This window comes from Vulpes vulpes, chromosome 10, assembly GCF_048418805.1.
Source record: "Vulpes vulpes isolate BD-2025 chromosome 10, VulVul3, whole genome shotgun sequence".
NCBI classification, from domain to species: Eukaryota; Metazoa; Chordata; class Mammalia; order Carnivora; family Canidae; genus Vulpes; species Vulpes vulpes.
This window is the reverse complement of record NC_132789.1, coordinates 17,195,176-17,222,421: the sequence shown is the minus strand read 5'-3', so window position 1 is coordinate 17,222,421 and position 27,246 is coordinate 17,195,176. Positions and strand designations below refer to the sequence as shown.

General features: G+C 37.3%; 1 pseudogene; it reads left to right on the top strand.

Moving 5' to 3' along the window:
* The window catches only part of LOC140594269 (FAS-associated factor 2 pseudogene), a 73,066-nt pseudogene that overhangs the window by 24,608 nt on the left and 21,212 nt on the right, over nt 1–27,246 (top strand).

The following is a 27,246-nucleotide window of genomic DNA, read 5'->3' as shown; positions in this document are numbered from 1 at the left end:
TTAAAAGTAATAGACCATGCATGTTGTTGTAGTGTTTTTAGGATGAAATAACAAATATATAATCTTATAATAACCATCTATCACTTATATGACTGCACAGATTGTTCCCTGAATTAGCCATAGAATGTGGAGGCCAAAGCCACCACTTCTTATAGGATTATCAAATGTCCATATTAAGTGTCAGTTTTGATTGAAAGTTTCTTTAAGGGTAAGTTGATAGTTTACAATGTCTTAATGACCAGAAAAATTTTATCAAAAATAATGGTAATTCAAATATTATTATAGCAAGTAAATTATTAAATTCGGAATTACACCCATACTGACACCCCCCCACACACACACAATTAGACATTTTTCCCCAGTGTATTTACCTCGGATGATATCTGAGGTACCTCAGATGATGTTTCTTTGATTTGTTGATTGGTTTTCATTATTTTATTTTGTTTTCCAGCATTGTGTCCTTACTCTCATATTTTTGGGCCATTCTTCAAATAGAATATCCAGGTTTCATTACCAATGGTAAGATGAAACCATGAACTTAAAAAGTCACCTTAATAACCAAATGTATCATAAAATGTACAAGTAGAAAAAAAGTCTATGGCATCGCTAGCCAATATATCTTTATCACAGCTACTACTGAGAAGACAGACTGATAAAATGTGGGAAGATAATTTAGATTTTGTGAGGAAGGAAAACATGTTCTTACACTTAGGGACTATTCATTACATTTTAGTACAAAGGAAATTTTTTATATAGCTGAGTTATCAGCCAGTGAATGAAAACAGAAGGATGAACAGTTCTATATAATTGTTGTAGAATACTCGCCAAGTCTTGTGAGATTCAGCCTGAGGATAAGTGGGGAAGAAAGAATAAAGGGAGCTCATCAAACAGTTGATACTCTTTGTAGGGAGGGCCTCTTGGTTGTTGGATAGGAGGAAGCAGGCAGATGTCAAAACTATGTTCATAGCTCCTTCCTCTACAATGACACAGGTTCTGTTAGATACTTCTCACACTGAAATAAACGACTCTGTTCACACACCCGTGTGCAAGATTAGAATATTTATTCTCCGTGATATGACTACTCCTTAAAACCCAGGCCGTCTGGCAAACTATGCGTGAATGAATGGATGAATGAATGAGATCTATGAGTCACCTGCCACAGAGAATGAGAGTTTATTGTGTTTGTCTAGATAAAGAACATACTGGGGTGTAAGTTTTGTTGTTGTTGTTGTTCTTTTACCTAAACTTGTCAATTATACTCCTTCTTACCATTATTCAGTTTTATCCTAAATTTCATTATTATCTTCTTAAATAATTTGTGCTATAAACCAGCAAGTCCCCTTGTTCCTGTGTTTTCTCGTACTGCTGTGATACCATTTTTTTTTTTGTTGGATTAGTCTGTATGTCACACACATAAGAACACAGCAATTGAGATATTAACAATGTTAAACAATTTTATTAATAGAATATATCTCTCCATTTCTTCAGGTCTTCTTTAATATCCCTTCATTGGGTTTCACAATTTGCTACATAAAATCTGTAAATATTCTGCACTTAACAACTATATATTTTGTAGCATTTTCTTTCTTGTGAATGGTAGCATATATTTGGCTATATTTTCTAACTTATTGCTATGTAGAGAAATGTGCTGATTTTACAGAAGGTCTGAAATGCTGATAATAATAACTGGAACTTCAGAAATATGGATTAAAACAGAGAAAAACAAAGAGAAAAATAGTAAACTAGATAATGAATTTGATGAAATCACTCAGAATGAAGTGCAGAGAAATAAAGATAAGAATAGAAGAAGAAGAGAGGTGCCTGGGTGGCTCAGTCAGTTAAGTGTCTGCCTTCAGCTCAGGTCATGATCAGCCCTTCCTTGGGCTCCATGCTCAGAGGAGAGCCTGCTTCTCCCTCTTCTCCCCATTTATGCTCTCTGTTGCTATCTCTCTCTCAAATGAATAAATAAAATCTTTTAAAAAAAGAGGGAGAGAGAATATAAGAAGAAGAGATTGAGATAACTGAAGGAGAAAGTGAGGAGACCCAGTCTATAGTAACAAGTTCTAGAAGGGGATACCGTAGATATTGGAGGGAGAACTGTATCAAAACTTGGCCCAGGAAAGCTCAGGACTGTTCTGGTGGCCTTGGAGAAGCCCACTAGGGCATGATGCATCATGGTTAATGACATGGACTTTAGGTTTAAATTAGTATCAGTTAAAGTCACAGCTCCAACATTTACGAAAAGTGTGAGTGCCCTTGTATATGGGCATCACGTGAGCTCCTACTTTATCATATTGTCAGTGAGACAATACAAGGGCACTGTTCAGTATTGTACCTGACACATAACACCCAGAGAATGTTACCTCTTATAGGATTCTAAAAGTGTAATGCTACTCACATTAATAGAATAAACTGATGAATGATAAATCAATGTATTAATATATTGTATAGAATTATTTAATTATTAATGTATTAATAATAATGTAATGATTTATATATTGCTATATTATATTAATATTAATTATATGGAGGTGTAGAGGTGCTAAATAATATCTTTAAGACCTAGCTATCATGGAATTAAATACATTGTTCCTTAGAGATGAAAACACTTGTCATGCATATCTAGTGCTGCTATCATTCCAATAGTAGTATAATTTTATTCTCATTTTTCAGCTCAAAAGATTCCAGTTTGGCGGGATTAGGAACTAAGAATTGTGGGGAGCTAAATTTTGGGCTAGGGGGCACTTTAGATAAAAAAAAAATACTAAAGCTTGGATCATTTGTCAAAATGACACACCTGAGTAGTGATGAAGCCAGGATTCAAACCCATGGTGCATCCCTGTGCAAATTTCTGTCTAATAAGCCACTATGAGACACACCGAGTCATTGAAATGCAGAGTAAGTGATAGGGGAAGCATTCACATTATGTTTACCAATAATGTAGGGAAGGAAGGAAGGAAGGAAGGAAGGAAGGAAGGAAGGAAGGAAGGAAGGAAGGAAGGAAGGAAGGAAGGAAGGAAATACTATGAATACATTTTAAATAGGATACAAATTTGTACAGAGCTTGTAACAAAAAAAAATAAAAGACTTCTTTTAATAGAAGTTTAAAAAGGTCTGGGAAGGAGTTAAACAAAAGATTTGTATTTACCTCTAAAAAAACTCCTTATTGCTTTCCATACTCTTCTACCATGAAAACTTTTACTTTTTAATAATTTTATTTAAAAATGACTTTTTAAAACAAAATATAGTCTCAAGAAAGGCAAGAAACCACATTTGGAGTTAGGAGTTTGAAGGGAAGCAGTAGTTTCTATTTATAATGAATTCAGAATATAAAAAAGTAGTAAAGGACAGGCTTCCACCTCCTCTCCTTCCTCTCCTCCCTCTCATATTGCCCTCACTCATTTTCCCTTTGATTTTTCCTACATTTATGGTAGTTCAGGGTGCATATTGCACAAGAGATCCAGTCTAACAGGATGAAGGAGGGCTTCAGTCCAGTGCTAAGATACCACTGCATCCACCAGAAGAAGAGAGAGCCGTTTCTTACTTGATAACCTTTCCACTCCTATTTTTGCATGTCTGTGCTGTGATCAAAGCACGGGCCTTAGTTGTGAGGCTCTTGATATTGAGGGCAGAGTGGGGGACTTTGGGGGCATACGCCCGAACAGTCATCTGTTCACCTAAGCCAAGTGGAGCTGAAATCCTGCATATGTGCCAGAATGCCATTTTTTTCTTTCTCCTTTTCTCTGTTGCTTATCATACCCTGGACTATTCAGGACAATCAGCAATTGGACAGAATACTCAAGGAGGGGGATATTAAGCTCTACTTTTTTTTTTTTAAGATTTTATTTATTTGAGAGAGTGAGAGAGATCACCAGCATGAGCAGGGGCAGGGGGAGGTCAGAGGAAGAGAGAAACAGACTCTCCCCGCTGAACAGGAGCCCAACTCAGGGCTCCATCCCAGGACCCCAGGATCATGATCTGAACCGAAGGCAAACACATAAACAACTGAGCCCCCAGGTGCCCCTGAGCTCCACTTTTGAAGGGAAGAGTATCAAATAATTTTTAGACACATTTTAAAATGAAAACTTTTTTTATATTGTTTGCATAAAAATGCCAAGAAGAATTACAGTGTTACGTATACAGAGATAATTTAACAAAGAATCTCACACTCTAGTTTTTGAATACAAGAGAACAACACTATAATTTGTACTGGTTATTACAGAAAAAATGTATATATGCTAATTTTAAGACAAATTCTCAAATTTAGAATATCTTAACCAACTCTTCCAATTTATAATTTGAGTAAATATTGCTATGCTACATTCAGTATTTAACTCAAAAATATTTCTGTACTCAGACCTCTGTAGAATACCAGATTGTTATAGATTGTGAACAAATCTATATGAAAAAATACATCCCAGGGTTCCTTGGGTGGCTCAGTGTTTAGCGCCTGCCTTCAGCCCAGGGCATGAACCTGGAGTCCCAGGATCAAGTCCCATATTGGGCTTCCTGCATACAGCCTGCTTCTCCCTCTGCCTGTGTCTCTGCCTCTGTGTGTGTGTGTGTGTGTGTGTGTGTGTGTGTGTGTGTGTCTCATGAATAAATAAAATCTTTAAAAAGAAAGAAAAAGAAAAAATACATCCCAGACTAAGTTCAGGTATCATTACTATTGTAGCAAACCATATTCTATATTTAAATGGTTTCTAATTTGGTAAGCAAATATAGAAAACTTGGAGTGGATTTAATTCAAAAATGAATTATAAAGCAACAAAATACGCTTCTGTAAAATCTGATTTCTAAGGAAGTTAATTGAGATTTTCTTAGAACAGTAAAATCCTGAAGTTCTGAGTATATAATCATTTTCAGGAAAAATATCTTTAATCTTGATACATGGCTTTTGTGCACAAACTTTATATGAATAGGAGGGATGATGTAAAATATAAGATGATGGGATCCCTGGGTGGCTCAGCAGTTTAGTGCCTGCCTTTGGCCCAGGGCATGTTCGGGGAGTCCCAGGATCGAGTCCCACATCAGACTCCGGCGTGGAGCCTGCTTCTCCCTCTGCCTGTGTCTTTGCCTCTCTCTCTCTCTCTCTCCTTCTCTCTCTCTCTCTGTCTGTCTCTCATGAATGAATAAATAAAATCTTTAATAAAAAAATATATATAAGATGCTGACAGGGGTTCCTGAGTGACTCAATCGGTTAAGTGACCAGCTCTTGATTTCAGCTTGGGTCAGGGTCTCTGTCTCAGAGATCTTAACCAAGCCCTGCCTCTCTCCTCAGAGAGTCCGCTGGAAATTCCCTCTCTCTCTCTCTCTCTCTCTCTCTCTCTCCCCCCCCACCCCCCTGCTCTGCGTGTCCTCCTGTTCATATGCACTCTCTCTGTCAAATAAATAAATCTTTCTTAAAAAAGAAAAAGATATAAGAATCAATAGATTAAAAATATTAGTTATGCTAACAAGGAAAATTAGAACAAGATTAAAATATAAAGATCAAAATTATTAGTTATGCTAACAAGGAAAATTAGAACAATCTTTTATCAACACTGCAAATTTAGTATTTGGCATATTTTTTTTAAAGATTTATTAATTTATTTATTCATGATAAATAGGCAGGCACTAAACTGCTGAGCCACCCATGATAGACATAGAGAGACAGAGAGAGAGAGAGAGAGAGAGAGAGAGAGAGAGAGAGGCAGAGACACAGGAAGAGGGAGAAGCAGGATCCATGCCGGAAGCCTCACGCAGGACTCGATCCCAGGACCCCAGGATCGCGCCCTGGGCCAAAGGCAGGCACTAAACCACCGAGCCACCCAGGGATCCCCAGTATTTGGCACATTATATTCTATTTAACATTCTGAAATTTCCCTATTTTGCTGCCAATTTTTTCACATATCTCTTTATCTTCCGATCTATTCCTTTCCACATGCCTCTTCCTGTCCACTTTTACTACTGAACTGAAACTACTTTCTCCATTACCATCTATGACACATCATTCTATTTTCTATTTTTCACAGATCATTGATCTTTTCATTTTTCCTGTTTCTTGACTTTCTGTACTGTTGAATTTCTCTAGTTTTATAAGATTCTTTACACGTTAATTTTTGCACCTCTACAGTATTTTTGTTTTTCAGTAATTCTTTAAGGATGCACATTTCTGTAATTATCAGGTCAAACAATACAAAATATTGTTAAATCAGTACAATTAATATGCCATTATCAACTAGTGATAGCATTTATAGTTTTCTTTAAAGTTATGGTTTTTTTCATTTCTTACTCTAATAGGCTGGAAACCTGCAATGGGGGTGGTTACATGTGTTTGCCTTTGTCCACTTCTTTGCTTTTAACTATGATTTTGATTCTCCTCGTTTTCCTCCCCTCTCCATGTTAGAGTTACAGAGATGTTTAAGGGCCTATTTCCTCTCTCTTATTATTTCCCTTAGTTTCTCAGACACTGGGAGTTTCCCACCTACAGTTTCTTTGACACAAGCCAATGTATCTTCATTCCTGCTCATTACATCTTTCTCAGTCTCAAAGCCTTCTTTCTCTGACCCATCCAGTTTCTTCATCGTGGAATAGTCTTGCCAAAACAAGAGACCCCAATTTTATTAATGATAAAGTTTATATACTTACTTGTGTGATTTGTAAATAAAATCATACATATAATTTGTACTTCTGAAAGACATTTTAAATTGAGGGCAGATTGTCTTTTATATTTCTTTTTTTTAATAAATTTATTTTTTACTGGTGTTCAATTTACCAACATACAGAATAACACCCAGTGCTTATCCCGTCAAGTGTCCCCCTCAGTGCCCGTCACCCATTCACCCCCACCCCCCGCCCTCCTCCCCCTCCACCAACCCTAGTTCATTTCCCAGAGTTAGGAGTCTTTATGTTCTGTCTCCCTTTCTGATATTTCCCACACATTTCTTCTCCCTTCCCTTATATTCCCTTTCACTATTATTTATATTCCCCAAATGAATGAGAACATACACTGTTTGTCCTTCTCCGATTGACTTACTTCACTCAGCATAATACCCTCCAGTTCCATCCACGTTGAAGCAAATGGTGCGTATTTGTCGTTTCTTATGGCTGAGTAATATCCCATTGTATACATAAACCACATCTACTTTATCCATTCATCTTCCAATGGACACCGAGGCTCCTTCCACAGTTTGGCTATTGTGGACATTGCTGCTAGAAACATCGGGGTGCAGGTGTCCCGGCGTTTCATTGGATCTGAATCTTTGGGGTAAATCCCCAACAGTGCAATTGCTGGGTCGTAGGGCAGGTCTATTTTTAACTCTTTGAGGAACCTCCACACAGTTTTCCAGAGTGGCTGCACCAGTTCACATTCCCACCAACAGTGTAAGAGGGTTCCCCTTTGTCCGCATCCTCTCCAACATTTGTGGTTTCCTGCCTTGTTAATTTTCCCCATTCTCACTGGTGTGAGGTGGTATCTCATTGTGGTTTTGATTTGTATTTCCCTGATGGCAAGTGATGCAGAGCATTTTCTCGTGTGTATGTTGGCCATGTCCATGTCTTCCTCTGAGATTTCTCTTCATGTCTTTTGCCCATTTCATGATTGGATTGTTTCTTTCTTTGGTGTTGAGTTTAATAAGTTCTTTATAGATTTTGGAAACTAGCCCTTTGAGCGGTCGTTTGCAAATATCTTCTCCCATTCTGTAGGTTGTCTTTTAGTTTTGTTGACTGTATCAAAAAATACAAAAGCTTCTGTGCAAAAGCTTCTTATCTTGATGAAGTCCCAATAGTTCATTTTTGCTTTTGTTTCTTTTGCCTTTGTGGATGTATCTTGCAAGAAGTTACTGTGGCCAAGTTCAAAAAGGGTGTTGCCTGTGTTCTCCTCTAGGATTTTGATGGAATCTTGTCTCACATTTAGATCTCTCATCCATTTTGAGTTTATCTTTGTGTATGGTGAAAGAGAGTGGTCTAGTTTCATTCTTCTGCATGCGGATGTCCAATTTTCCCAGCACCATTTATTGAAGAGACTGTCTTTCTTCCGATGGATAGTCTTTCCTCCTTTATCAAATATTAGTTGACCATAAAGTTCGGGGTCCACTTCTGGGTTCTCTATTCTGTTCCATTGATCTATGTGTCTGTTTTTGTGCCACTACCACACTGTCTTGATGACCACAGCTTTGTAGTACAACCTGAAATCTGGCATTGTGATGCCCCCAGCTATGGTTTTCTTTTTTAAAATTCCCCTGGCTATTTGGGGTCTTTTCTGATTCCACACAAATCTTAAAATAATTTGTTCTAACTCTCTGAAGAAAGTCCATGGTATTTTGATAGGGATTGCATTAAACGTGTAAATTACCCTGGGTAGCATTGACATTTTCACAATATTAATTCTGCCAATTCATGAGCATGGAATATTTTTCCATCTCTTTGTGTCTTCCTCAATTTCTTTCAGAAGTGTTCTATCGTTTTTAGGGTATAGATCCTTTACCTCTTTGATTAGGTTTATTCCTAGGTATCTTATGCTTTTGGGTGCAATTGTAAATGGGATTGACTCCTTAATTTCTCTTTCTTCAGTCTCATTGTTAGTGTATAGAAATGCCATTGATTTCTGGGCATTGATTTTGTATCCTGCCATGCTACCAAATTGCTGTATGAGTTCTAGCAATCTTGGGGTGGAGGCTTTTGGGTTTTCTAGGTAGAGTATCATGTCATCGGTGAAGAGGGAGAGTTTGACTTCTTCTTTGCCAATTTGAATGCCTTTAATGTCTTTTTGTTGTCTGATTGCTGAGGCGAGGACTTCCAATACTATGTTGAATAGCAGTGGTGAGAGTGGACATCCCTGTCTTGTTCCTGATCTTAGGGGAAAGGCTCCCAGTGCTTCCCCATTGAGAATGATATTTGCTGTGGGCTTTTCGTAGAGGCTTTTAAGATGTCGAGGTTAGTTCCCTCTATCCCTACACTCTGAAGAGTTTTGATCAGGAATGGATGCTGTATTTTGTCAAATGCTTTCTCTGCATCTAATAAGAGGATCATATGGTTCTTGGTTTTTCTCTTGCTGATATGATGAATCACATTGATTGTTTTACAAGTGTTGAACCAGCCTTGTGTCCCGGGGATAAATCCTACTTGGTCATGGTGAATAGTTTTCTTAATGTGTTGTTGGATCCTATTGGCTAGTATCTTGTTGAGAATTTTTGCATCCATGTTCATCAGGGATATTGGTCTGTAATTCTCCTTTTTGGTGGGGTCTTTGTCTGGTTTTGGAATTAAGCTGATGCTGGCCTCATAGAACGAATTTGGAAGTACTCCATCTCTTTCAATCTTTCCAAACAGCTTTAGTAGAATAGGTATGATTTCTTCTTTAAACGTTTGATAGAATTCCCCTGGGAAGCCATCTGGCCCTGGACTCTTGTGTCTTGGGCGGTTTTTGATGACTGCTTCAATTTCCTCCCTGGTTATTGGCCTGTTCAGGTTTTCTATTTCTTCCTGTTCCAGTTTTGGTAGTTTGTGGCTTTCTAGGAATGCGTCCATTTCTTCTAGATTGCCTAATTGATTGGCGTACAGCTGTTCATAATATGTTTTTAAAATCGTTTGTATTTCCTTGATGTTGGTAGTGATCTCTCCTTTCTCATTCATGATTGTATTAATTTGAGTCTTCTCTCTCTTCTTTTTAATAAGGCTGGCTAATGGTTTATCTATCTTATTAATTCTTTCAAAGAACCAACTCCTGGTTCTGTTGATCTGTTCCACAGTTCTTCTGGTCTCGATTTCATTTAGTTCTGCTCGAATTTTAATTAACTCTCTTCTTCTGCTGGGCGTAGGGTCCATTTGCTGTTTTTTCTCTAGCTCCTTTATGTGCAAGGTTCGCTTTTGTATTTGAGTTCTTTCCAGTTTTTGAACGGATGCTTGTATTGCAATGTATTTCCCCCTCAGGACTGCTTTTGCTGCATCCCAAAGATTTTGAACGGTTGTATCTTTATTGTCATTAGTTTCCATGAATATTTTTAATTCTTCCTTAATTTCCTGGTTGACCCTTTCATCTTTTAGCAGGATGGTCCTTAACCTCCACGTGTTTGAGGTCCTTCCAAACTTCTTGTTGTGATTTAGCTCTAATTTCAAGGCATTATGGTCTGAGAATATGCAGGGGACGATCCCAGTCTTTTGGTATCGGTTCAGACCCGATTTGTGACCCAGTATGTGGCCTATTCTGGAGAAAGTTCCTTGTGCACTTGAGAAGAATGTGTATTCAGTTGAGTTTGGATGTAAAGTTCTGTAGATATGTGTGAAATCCATCTGGTCCAGGGTATCATTTAAAGCTCTTATTTCTTTGGAGATGTTGTGCTTAGAAGACCTATCGAGGGTAGAAAGAGCTAGATTGAAGTCACCAAGTATAAGTGTATTATTATCTAAGTATTTCTTCACTTTGGTTATTAATCGGTTTAAATATTTGGCAGCTCCCACATTCGGGGCATATATGTTGAGGATTGTTAAGTCCTCTTGTTGGATAGATCCTTTGAGTATGATATAGTGTCCCTCTTCATCTCTCACTACAGTCTTCGGGGTAAATTTTAGTTTATCTGATATAAGGATGGCTACCCCTGCTTTCCTTTGAGGACCATTTGAATGGTAAATGGTTCTCCAACCTTTTATTTTCAGGTTGTAGGTGTCCTTCTGTCTAAAATGAGTCTCTTGTAGACAGCAAATAGATGGGTCCTACTTTTTTATCCAGTCTGAAACCATGCGCCTTTTGATGGGGTCATTAAGCCCGTTCACGTTCAGAGTTACTATTGACAGATATGAGTTTAGTGTCATCATGATATCTATTCAGTCCTTGTTTCTGTGGATTGTTCCACTGGACTTCTTCTTAAAGGGGAATTTTAAGAGTCCCCCTTAAAATTTCTTGCAGAGCTGGTTTGGAGGTCACATATTCTTTCAGTTCCTGCCTGTCTTGGAAGCTCTTTATCTCTCCTTCCATTTTGAATGAGAGCCTTGCTGGATAAAGTATTCTTGGTTGCATGTTCTTCTCATTTAGGACCCTGAATATATCCTGCCAGCCCTTTCTGGCCTGCCAGGTCTCTGTGGAGAGGTCTGCTGTTACCCTCATACTCCTCCCCATAAAAGTCAGGGATTTTTTGTCTCTTGCTGCTTTAAAGATCTTCTCTTTATCTTTGTAATTTGCAAGCTTCACTATTAAATGTCGAGGTGTTGAACGGTTTTTATTGATTTTAGGGGGGGATCTCTCTATTTCCTGGATCTGAATGCCTGTTTCCCTACCCAGATTAGGAAAGTTTTCAGCTAGGATTTGTTCAAATACATATTCTGGCCCTCTGGCCCTTTCAGTGCCCTCGGGAACCCCAATTCAACGTAGGTTTTTCTTCCTCAGGCTGTCGTTTATTTCCCTTAATCTGTCTTCATGGTCTTTTAATTGTCTCTTTTTTCCTCAGTTTCCCTCTTTGCCATCAACTTGTCTTCTATGTCACTCACTCGTTCTTCCACCTCGTTAAGCCTCGTCGTTAGGACTTCTAGCTTGGATTGCATCTCATTCAATTGATTTTTAATTTCTGCCTGATTGGATCTAAATTCTGCAGTCATGAAGTCTCTTGAGTCCTTTATGCTTTTTTCTAGAGCCACCAGTAGCTGTATAATAGTGCTTCTGAATTGGCTTTCTGACATTGAATTGTAATCCAGATTTTGTAACTCTGTGGGAGAGAGAACTGTTTCTGATTCTTTCTTTTGAGGTGAGGTTTTCCTTCTAGTCATTTTGCCCAGTGCAGAGTGGCCAAAAACAAGTTGTATTGGGAAAAGGAGAAAAAGAGAGAGAGAGAAGGAAAGAAAAGAGAAAAAGAAAGAAGAAAAAAAGGAAAAAAGAGAAGAAAAAGAGAAAGAAAAAGAAAGGTGGAAAAAAAGGGGGGGTGGGGGAAGCAATCAGAAATCAGAAAGAAAAAAAAAAACAAACTCGGGGGAGTATCTTCTGATTCTGTACACTTTAAGTCCCTTGACTTCCCCTGGAACTGGTCCGTGTTGCTGGTCTTCTGGGGGAGGGGCCTGCTGTGCTGATTCTCAAGTGTTAGCACTTGGGGGAGCTGCTCTGCCCCCCGCCTGGTGCAGGGCTCAGTGGGGGCTGTTTACCCCGTGAGGCCCCAGGAGGAACAGCCACAGTGGGGCGGCAGCTCTGGGAACCGGGATTCAGCCCCCGCAGTAGCTCCGGGGCTCTCCGTCTGCAGGGCCTGGAGGCTCCGGGGCGGGGCCGCTGATCTGCTCAGCTCTGGGCAGGAGCGTCCTTGCTGTCCTGGGCCCTCTGGGTCTCTGCCTGTCCCGGGGGAGGCCGGATCCTGGGCTGTGTCCCGGCGCCCTGTGCTCCGGGGCCTGCGCTGTTGGATTCGCTCCCGCCCCGCAGCCCCCTCCGCGGAGCCGCCGCCCGAGCCCCTCCGAGCTGCTCCGGGTCCCGCTGTGCGAGCTGCCGTCTTAGGGAGCTCGGGGCACTCTCCCGGGGCGCAGGTGCCTGTTAGTGTCCCAGGGAGCCCGAGGGCATCCCCGCCCTCCTGGGTCCTGCTCTAACTCCCTGCGAGCCCCTTTCCGCCCGGGAAGGTTGGTGCAGCTCCTGCTCCTCCAGGACGGGGCTCTCCTGCCCAGCTCCTCGCGGGGCCCCTCCCCCTTGGAGGCCTTTTGCTTCTTTATTTCTTTTTCCCCCCGGTCTTCCTACCTTGATAGAAGCGCGAACTCTTCTCACTGTAGCGTTTCCGCTGGTCTCTCTTTAAATCTCAGGCCGAATTCGTCGATTTTCAGGATGATTTGAAGGTTATCTAGGTAATTTGGTGGGGACAGGTGATTTGGGGACCCTACTCTTCCGCCTTCTTGCCCCTCCCCTCCATCAGTTACAATTTTGAAATGAACATTCAGCAACATAAAGATCAAAATTTGACTTTAACTCTTAATGTACTATGATAATTTATTTCCAGCATATATTAAGTGAAGCCTGCAAAATAAATAATCTACAGAATCATTAAAAAAAACTCAGAATTTAGTCTTAGCATTCAAATAAAATTAATAAAATGTACTTAGTTGTCTCCAAAATATCACGTTTCATAAATTGCATAAACACATAACAGCCATGATAAATATAGTCTAAAGGATTAACTACAGAATATTATGTACTACATTGAGATTTTATTTGCCTTGAGATTTATGTATAGACATGTATATGTATAAAGTTTTCCATGACACGGAAGTTCATCGCATACCTGTTTTGTGCTTGATAGGAATAATAGTGTAAAAATCAGTATTAAGTCTTCCTTAAGATTCGGAGTCAATTATGCAAATGTGTATATGCTTGCCACAGACTGTTTTGTTCTATTGTGCATGGTTTGAATTGCATGTGAAGAAGTATTCATCTTGATTTAAATACCTTCAACTGTCTCCAGAATAGTTGAAATACTTAAGAAACGTAATGAGACATAATTGGATAATCACTTAAAATGGAAAGTTCGATAATTTCATATTCACGTACCCAATTTTGACCATTTAAAAAAAAAATCTCTGGGTCCATAATACAAGCCATCATTAACTTTGGAGTAACTCCTAAGCAATGAAAGTATGAAAGAAACCATATATATAATAGGTTGTTTTTAATAATTAGCAATCATTTAAAAATCTTTATAATAGTGAAAAATCTGATGAGAAAAATATAGGGCTTATTGGTTAAAATCCTTAAGGCTAAAAATTGTATTTTATTTACTTTCATATATTTGGAGAGTGTGGTGTTTGTATCTGTTTTTTTTTTTAAAAAAGAGCTTTTTTTTTCTTCTTTTAGATCTGCTTGTCTATTTTAGATAGCCAAAGATGATGAAATATGGAGTGTGTGCTAATTAAAAGCTAATTAGGTGATTTTTACTTTTACTAAGTTACTGATCTATGTGGGGTAATTAGAGCAGGGGGAGCAGTGGTGAAACCAGAAAGGTATCTTGATGATTGGTACAAAGACTGTATGTAGCATTGATAGGTTTGATCCTCCACTAGCCATTTCAAATAGTTAAATAACAAGTTTATTAATGTTTACCTGTGAAATACAGCATGGTTTACACAAATACTTCAGGATTTGATTTATGAAGCCATCCCTGAAGGTAAATGATAGTTAAAGGGAACAATGCGGTAGAGACATATCACAGATACAAGTAATTGATGCCAGTTAAATACTGGCACTTGACTTGATTTTCACAGAGATTTCAGCGCTTGGGGGCAAAAGAGTTCAAAGACGTGTAATTAACATGCTACATGAAGGAAAGTGGTATAAACTAAAGAATTATACACATGTACATTGTTTTATTATGCATAGTCTGAACTCAAAATTAAAAGATTGAATAATACAATAAAATTATAATCTGAGAGCACGAACACCCTTTAAAAAGACCAAAAAGAGATAAAGTCTGAAAAAATATATAACAAAAAATCTTTGGTACATAAATGAAGAATGAACTTCAGGATAAAATGATTGGACACACGAAATAGTCTATTTTTTCTTTTATTTCTGTTGACCTATTCAATGGTATATTTATTTCACTGAACTCCTAAAGTAACGTTAGAGTTCCCCTATGAAAAACAGAAATATTTTCTAGTTCCTGGCACAACATCTGGCAGTAGCAGATACCCTGTAAATTTTTGCTATCTAGAAAAACAATTGTATGTGAGCTAGACAGATTACCGGGTTTCTTTTGCTAAATCAAACATTTGTTTCTCAAACACATTCCTTTTCCAACCATCTCTCTCTCCATCCTTTCTTTTCTCTCTCTTTCCTTCTTTCCATTAACAAATTTAGGAAGAATTCACTCTGTGCTGAGAAAATGTCTAACTTATCTCACAATGGCAGAGCTGACAAAGTTTTTATCTTACTTATTTCACAGTTTAATGGGGGAAAAAGAATTAAACGTGCAAAATAAATCTCACCTTTGATAAATGTCATGAAGGAAAATATTCTCAAATGTAGAATAATGAATACAGAAATTGATAATTAATAACTTTACTCATGAAAGTAAACTCATGAAAGATGAGCTCACTACATGAAGAAATGGAGATAGAAAGACAGTATAATGGGACTTCTAGATTCTGAATTAAGGAGGAGCTTGGAATGTCCAAAGAAATAAAAGAATGTTAGTGTAGCAGGAGCATAGTACGTAAAAAGGAGAGGGGCTTGAAATGAAGTAAGCTTTGTAGTCCATAACAAGTGTATTGGATTTCATTGTAAATGCCATTGGAAGCCACTGGATGCTTTTAAGCAAAAGTGTGTGGTAATTGCATTTATGTTTTAAGATAAGTGCTTTATGGAGAATGAATTAGTGGGAAGTAAGACTAGAAGTGGAAAGAGCATTTAGGAGGAGACACTTGAAGATTTCCAAGAGAGAAAGATATGATGTCCTAGACCAGGATGGGACCACTGACTGGATTTGCAATCTATTGGAGGCAGAATCAAAAGGACTTAATAACTGATTGAATGTAGAGGGTGAGAGAAAAAGAGACAACAAACATGAGTCCTAGATTAGAGCAATTGATTATATAGCAAAAACATTCACAACTGAGTTGGTCAAGATGAAATTGGGAGACAGGCGCTAGTAAAAGAATCAATAACTCAGGATGCGTGGGTGGCTCAGTAGTTGAATAAATAAATAAATAAATAAATCTTTTAAAAAACATTTTATTTATTTATTTATGAAAAACAGAGAGAGAGAGAGGCAGAGACAAAGGCAGAGGGAGAAGCAGGTTCCATGCCGGGCGCCCGACGCGGGACTCGATCCCGGGACTCCAGGATCGCGCCCTGGCCAAAGGCAGGTGCCAAACCGCTGATCCACCCAGGGATCCCCTAAATAAAATATTTTTTAAAAAAGAATCAATAACTGCTTTTGGGATTGAGAATGTATTGTTTTACTTTCTTCTACTCAGAGTATGGATTTGGAGTTATTACTTTAGATAAAAACCAAATTAGAAGTGGGGAAGAAAGATTAAATACTAGACATTCCAGGGATTCATTCAAGCCAATGATCTAGCAACCCAATTGTAGCTAATTGTTCTAGGTTGATATGTGTAAATATATGTATGAATTGACACTGCAAAGACATATGGTAACCATTGAGACCTCTGCATTCTACGGGGTTGAGATTAAATCTATTTTTATACAACAGACTTCAACAGTATTTGGGATTATAAAATGAGTCTACAGTGTGATCAGGGCAGTGACAAATGGAAAGGAGTAGCAATGGCTGGTATTCTTAAATAAACAATTGGGGAAAAATAGGAAAAGTTTATTTTATTGAGCAAAGAATTTCTAACCTTCACATGACCTTTCGCAGTTGAACATAAGCACAAGTAAGAACAATATAGAAGGAGGAATTTACTAGAATAAGTGAAAATTGAAAGAGCTCTATAAACTTCTGTCATTACCATCATCGTCTCTAGAAAACCACATCTCAAAACGAGAGAATCTGATAGAAGAGAAATGAAAATGGACCATTTTTCCTCATTAACTTGCAAGGAAGTTTCTATACATTTGTATCTTCCTTTTTTGGCAAGGTTGAAAACATCGGCAATCAAAAATTTCCTGTCATTCCTCAAATCTGTTTGTGAAGGTGGGACAGCTGATTGCCTTGCAGTTGTGTTTGTAGCATGTCGTCCCTGATGCCTCATTTCATTTATTTAATAGCATAATTATATCATAACTTATATCTATCTGCACTATCATAAACTGACGTGTATTCTCACACATTCTATCTGAAATTTTGCCCATAAGAATTGTTTGCATTTACTTCAGACCATCCCACTCCATTTTTGTCCAGCATATCCCTAGTTATAATCTTGAGAACAGCATATCAGATTAGTCATGATTAATAAATACAGAAAAACTTGGAATTTAATCAAATGGCTTCTCATTCAAAGATCTCCTTTTTTTTACCCATAATAACCATAATTTATGTCTGCAACAGAAGAATATGGTAATATTAAAACCCTAATTATCTCAGAATTCATTATACGCATATGATACCCTACTTGCAATCGTGTGAACGCTATACACATTGAATAAAAACCATACTTCAGATTTTGAATTTGAATCTTTCCCCAGGCTGATAGTATGTAGCACAGTCCTCTCCCCCAATGCCAGGGAGTAGCAGTGAGCCACAGCTCCTGGCCCGTAATGCCATCACAAGAGTAAACAACTGACACACTGACAACCATTCTTATGCCGCATGGCCAATCTCTTTCACTTTCAGTACAGTATTCAATAAATTACATGAGACAATCAACATTATTAAAGGATTTTATCCAACTATAGACTAACGTAAGTGGTCTGGGCACATTTAAGTTGGGCTAAAACTAAGCTATAGTGGTCAGTAGGTTAGGTGTACAAGTGCGTTTCAACTTATGACATTTTTAATTTATGATGGGTTAATCAGGATATAACCCCATCATAAATCAAGGAAGTCTGTCTCGAAATTTTGATTTCAGAGTCAAATAAATAAGCTAAGCATGCTTATTTGAAATGTATTGTTACTTGTTATAATCATTCACTGATTAGTGAGTTTATTTCAATGTATAATTATTACAAAATTCAAATATACTGTATTTAATAGAATGCATTCCAGAATATGAATTCATTTCAACTACGTCATCTTATTCCAATCTGGTGGGCTACAAAGAAAGATAATGTCATTATGAATACCTTGTTATCTCAAAATAAACTTAAGAGTAAGAGGTGCTTTATTTCTTTTGCTGTATTCAAAGAGGTCAATCTATTTTTAAGTTAAATCAATAAGTCTCCATTGTGTGCTTAGAGTAAGACCACGAGCATTTAGCTCATAAGTAAAGTGTTAAAAGAAACCACAATGTTATCATTAAGAATTTGACTTAGAAATTCTTCTGGTTTCCTAACATTCTTGCTAAGTACTCTGGAACGGACAATAATCTGCACTATTGTAAAATGAATGGAACAAGTTGGAGGATGGTGAAAGTCTGAGGAGACTGAGGAAAACCTATTATTATTCCAAAATATATAGCAACTTTAAAAGATACGGTAATTATTATTCTGTTGATACTTCTATTGTGCTGGATATTTATACTTATAGGAGATAATTGTGTGTGTGTGTGTGTGTGTGTTTGTGAGAGAGAGAGAAAGGGGGGGGAGAGAAATTACGAATGCTCTAAATATTTTGAAGCAGCATAAATGAGATCCACCTTCCCGTTACCCTTTCTGCCAACTTGAAAACGCCATTTCATAATATCTGAATCAATGAAGAAATCACAAGCTAGGAGCATCTATAATTTAGGGGCAATGCTAATTTTCTTTTTTGAGTGTAGATCTTTAAAATGAGCTTTTTTGCCCCTGCTCTAAAATCTGTAAAATGCATTTACCTAAGGTAGACTATCCCTGAAAGTATTATATGAAAATTTTTAGCTAAGGGGGGCTTTTTATTTTGATAAGTCTCTGAAGCCAAGAAGTTGAGTTTCCTCTGTTATAAGTGATAACATTTATAATCAACTAATACCTAATTCAAACAAAAATCTTTGTGAAGTTTGTTTCTAACCTGAAGAGGTTCTAACGTGTCTCTCTTTTTTTTTTTAATTTTTATTTATTTATGATAGTCACACAGAGACAGAGAGAGAGGCAGAGACACAAGCAGGCTCCATGCACCGGGAGCCCGACGTGGGACTCAATCCCCAGTCTCCAGGATCGCGCGCTGGGCCAAAGGCAGGCGCTAAACCGCTGCGCCACCCAGGGATCCCTCTAATCTGTCTCTTATTAATAGCATTGGGTTCCTGTGTTCATAGGATCTGTATGACTACCCAGATAGAAGTCTGTGATAGAGATGGGTTTCCTACGGCATCATAATTTTACAGTAAGTCTGTAACAGAGTAAACATGTTTATCCTTGTGAATATTGATTTTTTTCACATCATAGATTATTTTCAAAATTGATAATTATAACAGCATGTTTTATTATATTTAAGTATGCGTTTATCTATTAACTGAATCATTAAAGTAAGATTCTTTACTTCAAATTATTCTAAAATAGAATTTTATTCATGAATTTTCATAGTTCCTTAAAGATATCATTAAGTAAGGAAGTCAATTATTCTTCTAATGTAAATTTCAAGCATGACAGGTAAAATGTTCTAGAAAAAGCTTGCCATGCAAAATTGTTTTGAATACTATGGCTAGAGCATTTGCCCACGCATGAAATAGAGATATAACTTCAATACTTTCAGGTCAAATCACAGCATCAGGAAAAGGTTGAATATAAATTAAGGATAAAATCCAATATATTTGGGTGGGACTATATTTTCTTCTTGAGAAATCATAGAAGGACACATTAATTATACTTGGTATGAAATTTCTCAAGTAAAACAGAAAATCCTGACTTTGCTAAGGACACACATAACCAAAGCACTGGCTTATTCTATGTTTTATTTTAAACTTTTGGAAATAATTTTGATTAAGGGATTAAATGGCATTGTGCCTATTCTGAAGGATATATGACAGAGAAAGGATTTTATGAGGGACCAGGCATGTAAGAATATTCATTCTTCAAAAAAACAAACAAAAAAAGCAAAACAAAACAAAACAAAACAAAGATTCATTCTTTAACATGTTCAATGCAGACTTCTTGAGGGTAAAGTGTGCACCACCCAGTGCCAGTCACTGGGCTACTGACCAAATAAGAGCTCATTTTGGAACTCCCCAATTAGTGAAAGGGAAGGACATGTGGATACGTAAATTAGCCTGACAACACTAAGATTTGTTGAGCATGCATGATGTACCAGGAAATGTGCTAAATCCTTTACAATGATTATTTATTTTAATCCTTATAGTATCCCCGAGAGAGGGACTGTTGCTTATTGCAGTAAAATTGAGATTAAGATATGAAACTCGCTCAAGGTTTCACAGCCAGAGAGGTGTACCAGAGATGATAGATCGTATTAGAAGGATATGAAACAAATGTTATAGGAGAGGCCAGGGTAATAATAAGTGCCTGTGGGAGTCAATGAAAGTGTCCTACCTCACAGATAGAAAATTTGAACTAGATCTTAAAGAGAGAATACGAGGTTTGCTAGTAGTGAAGGCAGATAAGGGGAATGTTTCCATCTAGTAAGATTTTCTAGAAGTATAGCCTTCTGGTCTTCATTTTATCATTTATAATATGTGATAGTGGAATAATCTGATTTCTAAGTTTTTTTGAGTTCTGGAATTTTAGGATGATGTTTTGTTTACTCTACATAAAAATAAAAGAGACTTCTGAGTAAATGCTGAAACATCTGAGACTTTTGACAATATATCACTGACCCTCCAGAAAGAAGAAAGATTTCTTTTATCCTGCACATGGATAAAACATCATCTGTTTTCTTCAAAGATAGCTAGTTACATGTGGAACTTCTCCTCCCTTAAAAGAGATGGGAGAAAGTACGATATGACATATGGGGGGACAGCCTAGCCAGTCTGTAGTAGCTGATAATTAGGGTTCTGTATTCCATAAACCCAACTGCTTCTGGTTAGGGCTCTCTTATCTTTTTTTCTAGTTACTTTAGGAAAACTTAATGTTTTAGACCTCAAAGGATTTCCTTTTGTTGTATGAGAAAAGCCAGGATATTCCTGGCCCCTAGAGAGGTGTTGCACAGTGCTGGGGGGTGACACCACTTAAACTCCCAGGAAAAGCCAATGGAGATGGGAAGATAGCAAAGGAAACACATACAAAATGGCCTTGATTGTACATAGTTTCTGAGAAGGGGAAACTGGACAGTCAAAATGTAATACTTCTTTTTTTCATAGTCAGCATCAGTGACTTTAACTGAAACAAAAATGATTTTAAAATATTGCTAGCCAAGTGTGTTTCACTCATTCATTTGAAGCCCTATGATCTTCCTAGAGAAAATAATCATGTAACTGAAGACACACACAATATTCTGATATAATTTTTAAAAGTTATCCTATGGAACTATACTCAACATACCCATGTGTTTTCATACACCAATAATTGAATTTGTGGTTTGAAATGACAAACCACATGTCATGCTGTCTTACTTCTACTATATGAAGCAGTTTATTTCATCTATAAAAAACAAGCAGTGAGAAATATTCAGGAAACTCTTTTACAAATTTAAAGAAATAAAAATATTTATTATATTGTCACATTGTCATTTAAATGCTCAAATTTTCAGAGAAGAGTGACAAAATTGTCTTCTTACCCATAAACCCTGTCCTTTATGATTTCTGTACTATATTACGATATTTTTCTTCTAAAATTAGGATATAGGAGGGAAAGAAAAGATGAATAAGCAATACATTTATTAGTATTTAGTAACATGTAATACAAGGAATCCAGAATGACGATCAAAAATCACAAAAGGAAGAGTCAGCCACAGGTTTCTGGTGAGTTATTCAAGTGAGTGCAGTGCTCCCACAATCATCTCCGTCCAGGTTGAACTGTTGCGAAGGGCAATTAATTCCATTTCCCACTTTTAGTTTTTCTTATGTTAAATTTAGAAGGCAGCCTGCCAGCTATGATTAAGATTTTCTCAGAAAATAGTTTCTAGAACCTAATACAAGACTGTTAAACCACTGCGTAAGCATAATGGTTTAGATCAGTTGTATGCAACTTCCATGTGCACATTTCCCAAAGCAAGCTTATGAAAGCACACATTTCCAGGTACCCATACCATCCAAGGTGTCTGATTTGGTAAGATCTAGAGTAAAACCTCGGAAGTGAAATTTTCATCAAGCGTCCCAAGAGGATTCTGACACAGATTTGTGTTTAGAATACCGTTTGGGAAATTGTTTTGGAGCAGAATGAAGAACAAAGTATATTTTTATATGTAAGCACAATGGGAAGGAAACAAGGAATTTAAAACGTGAAGGAGGAAAAGGGGACTCTCGTATTGTACATAGTTAAAAGTCTGTGATTCTCAGATAATCATAACTTTTCCATATGTTACCAGCATGATAGCCTCCAAAGCTTATGCTGTCTTCACTATACCAAATGAAGCTTAAGGAGTGAGTGAGACGGGGAAAAAAGAAATTATTTAAGCAATAGCTCAGGGAGAAGCTAACGAGTTTTTGTTAGCTTCCAAAAAGGCAAGTGCCCATAGTATGGTCAGGAATAAGAAACGGGGGGTGGGGGGGGCGAAAATAGACAAGAAAAAAGAAAAAGAATGTAATTGTTCGTGTGACCCATTGTGTGCATGTGTACACACACGTACCACAACATGCCACCTACCACAACATACCACTTACCACAGCACACTACAACCCTTCACCACCTGGAAGCTGATGGCTACAGTACAGTCATTATGTGCATTATGTCATGCTCCCAGAGGTTTTCCTAAATCCAGTGTTATGTACTTTCTCTTTAACACTTTGCACACATAATGCCAACAAATCCAGCTCCTTAGGAAGTGCTCACCTTGATATTCTGAATATTTTATACAAAAAATACTTTTATTTATTTTTTTAAGACACTTTTATTTTGACCAAAGTTTCCATTTATATTCACATGGTGAATTACATGTTGAGCTACTTAGCCAATGATCATGAGTCAATTATGGTTTATGGAAATTCACTTGGAATTGTCTATCTGAGAATTATGAAACTTTAAAAATTGTCACTTCCAATTGCCTGAATTTAGAATGGGGAAAACTGAGGCTTCTGCTGTTCTACTTCTCTTCTATTCTTCTTTTGAACTTGTAAACCTCTTCTTTGTAGAAATTTATTAACAAGTACCGTTATATAATGCTTTCTCCAATAAATGAGAAATACACACACATACACTCACACACACCTTTTCATTTCTATTATCCATGGCAAAATTTTATCTTGGGTAGTATACTTACTTCCTGGTATCCTCTTTCCCCACATCCTCCTCTCTGCACTCTTATCTAGTAGTAGGTGTTAGAATATTGCTACTTGATGATTAATATTTTCAATGAAAGAGATTAAAGTTGGAAATCTTGCAGAGCTTTTGTATTTATATTTCTATTCTGAGATTTTGGAAATAGACACAAATTCTCAAGTTTCATTTGAAAAACGTTTTAATCATGGAATAAAGACAAGTGTATCTGAGATTATGGTCTTACTATTCAGTAATAAGAATACTCTTAACTATCTGATGGATGAAAACTAGTATTCTAACTCAACATATTTATAGTACAGAGTTTTACTTATTTCTTTACTGATCGCTATGCCAAATCCTGAACTCTGTTCCAGTTGTTTTACTGTGTAATGACTCTTAACCTTTCTACTAATTGGACTGGCTCATATGCTTTTTAGCCTGTCTTCCCTCAGATCCTCATAGCACACTTTTGGAAGCCTGACACTAACAGAGGTCATGTAAAATATGTTAGGTAACTGGTGGTGATATAATCCTGCATAGCCAAACTGAACAATACGTAGAAAAAATGGAATTTAACTTCAATTACCATTTATGAAAATCTGGTTCATTGATGTTTACTTATAAAATACCTCCTCCAAATCCTTTAGTCTGAATATGGACAATCACCTTTTTACACCTTTAAATAGATTCTTCCTATCTGGATAGCTCAATTCTGATTCTGATTAAATAAATTATCCATCTGTGAATTCTACAGGTGTAACTTTTAATACTTACCCTTTATTATTTAATACTTACCCTATATTATTTCCAGCAGTCTCCTCCCTGCTCCCAACGTGTCAGAAACAAGTAATTTAGTTGCTATGACTTTTCCATTTGTCTAAAGGCAAACCTATCAACCCCTATAAACATGTGTGTTTTATCTTGCTCCCTGTTTGGTATACCATGGATATGTGGGAGAATCAAGATTAGACTTTTGTTGATCTGACTTCTTGATAATAAGGTGTTAGGAAAGCAATAAATGTATTGGAAAAAGAACTTTAAATCATATTTAAGCTTACTAAAGCCTTTCAATAGAACATATTTAATTCTGGTAGTAATAAAATGGATGGGATTTCATTGTAAAGCAGAGCAGAATTCAGCATATACTGTGTCAGCTTTACATGACAGATTATTAATAAACTGCCACTGTTACCACTCGATGCCAGTCTTTGGTGTTGGCATTTTTTTAAACTTGAAACTCAAATGTATTTTTTTAATCTTATTAAAAGATTAGATGTATTTTTTAATCTTATTTTTAAAAGATGTATTTTTTAATCTTATTTTATGAACCAGTTTCTTCTTTTCAATACATTTTTTTCTCTTCTCTGTAGAATTATTGTGTGATTCAATTAATGGTTCCAATTTCATTATACTTATATGTTCTAAAAAACCCTAAGGCATTGTATAACTTCACATAGATCAACTTTAGTTATTTGTTTGTTTGTTTGTTTGTTTTCATTTGATGAAGGTGAAGACAAGGCAGAGTAAGAATTAAGAAAGAGGATGTACTTTCAACTTGGTACCTAACAAAAATGAGCCATTTGGTAGAATTCATTTTCTCAACTAACTTTCCCCAGTATGTTTGCCTTTTTCTCTCTTTTCTTCTCCTATCCCTGTTCTAGATACACTTTTTTAAAAGATTTTATTCATTTATTCATGAGAGACACAAGAGAGAGAGAGAGGCAGAGACACAGGCAGAGGGAGAAGCAGGCTCCATGCAGGGAGCCCAACTTGGGACTCTATCCCGGGTCTCCAGGATCACGCCCTGGGCTGAAGGCGGCACTAAACCACTGAACCACCCAGGGACCCCCGATACACATTTTATATTGTCCATTAATTCAACAAAACACTTAAATATTTGTATGAAATAGTCATTTTGCTAGTGTTGGAAAAATAATAAGTAGTGGGCAAAGCCTACAGGAAATAGACAGTTCAAGAGAGCTTATAGGGTCTAAGGTTATCCTTTAGATACAAAAGGGCCATTTTGTATCTAAAATTTTTTATGCTTTACAACTCCTTGTCACTCCATCAAAACTTTAGCTATCTATCAGAGAGAAGTTAAGAGTTACTTTAAAATAAGTTGCAATCAGTGGGTTAAAGGACATAGCATCTGATGATGGGGTAAAAAGTGTGTATAATGTCATAGAGAGGGCAAAATGAATAGCAAAACATGCAGGTGATGCGCTGAGTTTTATCTAAGTAGTATATATTATCCTCATTGTCTTAATTGGACGGGTAATGTCAAACCTTTGGACAAAGCTGAAAAAGATTCATACCTAGTAAGGTATGCACTGGTATTTACTGGAAATAAAAGAAATAGAGACTAGAAGAACAATAAAAAATGATCAATCAATGAAACTAAGAGCTGGTTTTTCAAAAAGATAAAACAGGCGTGTCTGGCTGGCTCCATCAGTAAAGCATATGACTATTAATCTTGGGGTCATGAGTTTGAGTCCCACATTGGACATACATATTACATACATAAATAAACATATATATATCAGGGCACCTGGGTAGTATAGTCAGTTAAGCCTTTGACTCTTGGTTTCAGCTCAGGTCATGATCTCAAGGTCATGAGTGCAGAGCCTGCTTGAGATTCTCTCTCCTCCCACCTGTGTGCTCTCTCTCTCTCTCTTTCTCTCTCAAAACAAATCTTTAAAATGTACGTGTATTTTTGAAAGATAAAACTCTCAAACCTTTAGCTACACTAAACAAGACAAAAAGATTTCAATAAATAAAATTAGAAACTAAAGGAGCCATTACAACTGACACTACAGGAATGCATATGATCAGAAAATAACTGCCATATACAATTATATGCCACCAAATTTGATAACCTAGAAGAAATGAATACATTTCTAGAAGCATAAAACCTACCAAGAATGAATCAAAAAGAATAAGTAATATGAATAGGCACCAATGTGTTACACATTAATACTCCATAATGAACAGTGGGCACTGGCTCAAATGTCCCATACTGGTTTTTGCCTTTGAGTCATTCTACATGGTGTTCCTTCTGCCTTATAGGGTTTACCACTTCCCAGCAGTGGGTCCTGGGCAAGTTTCTCAGGCTCATTGACCTCAACTATCTCCCATAGAGAATGGGAAACACATTGGTTGTGATGCTTACCTCATAAGGACATCACAAGGATCAGATGATGTGTGAAAGCATTTTACAAACTGCCAAGTCCTCTGCCCATATGAGCTAATAGAATATAAAACAATGGATGCCAAGGAGTTAAGACAGGGAGGGAACTTAGAAGATAGAAATAACTGCTGTGTGGAAATGGTAGACGTGATTTTTGCTCAACATTCTGGCAAGAGAAACTTTATAAAAGTACAAATTAATTAATAGAGCAAATTGGGGTAAGGGATAGGGAAGAAGGTAATTGAGAAGGGGAGGCCTGGATGTGTTTGGATCCTCTGAAGTCTAGAGAGAGGAAAGTGTTTGTTATCCAGCAGACAATTCCTGCAAGCAACCTGGAGCAATTTTTGCCTGACCCAGACAGATTCAAATCTGGCCTGTGCCGTTTTGACATTAAGATTCAGTTTCCTCACCTGTAAAGTGGACATAATAATGGTACCAACCTCAGAGCATTGTGGAGATACTTTAATTCATTTTTTTTTGTCACTCAAAAAGATTTCTTAATAATACGGCATTGGACTATAACCAAAATATGAAATAAATATACACAAGTTTATATTGATATAAACAAATGAACAAATAGGGGAGAAAAGGCTAATTTTGCTTTAATAGAATTCCAGATAGGGGCACCTGGCTCAGTGGTTGAATAACTGCCTTTGGCTCAGGTCATGATGCTGGGGTCCTGGGATTGAGTTCTGCATCAGGCTCCCCACGGGGAACTGGCTTCTCCCTCTGCATATGTTTCTGTATCTCTCATGAATGAATAAATAAAATCTTAAAAAATAAAAAATAAAAGAATTCCTAATAATAGACTCCTCACTTCAGGAGGTGAAGGAAAATCCTCCCCACCCCCTACCCCAAAGGTGGGGTAGATTTAGAGCACACTTCTAAACAACAGAGTGTAGAGAGAGGGAAACAGTGACTTGGGGCAGCAGACTGGCACACACAACTTTAACTGAGTGACAAAAGTCAGTGATGAAAGTCAGCAGTAATGCTGTGTGAATCTCATGCACCCCCAACTGAGATGGGATGGAAAGGCACAGAAGCACTTCACCACTGTGGTAGTCTTTCCAAAATTCCATATTCCCAGCCTACTCATGACAGAAATATCAGACACACCCAAATTGAGGCTCCTGCAACAAAGTAGCTGACCATGGGATCCCTGGGTGGCGCAGCGGTTTGGCGCCTGCCTTTGGCCCAGGGCGCGATCCTGGAGACCCGGGAT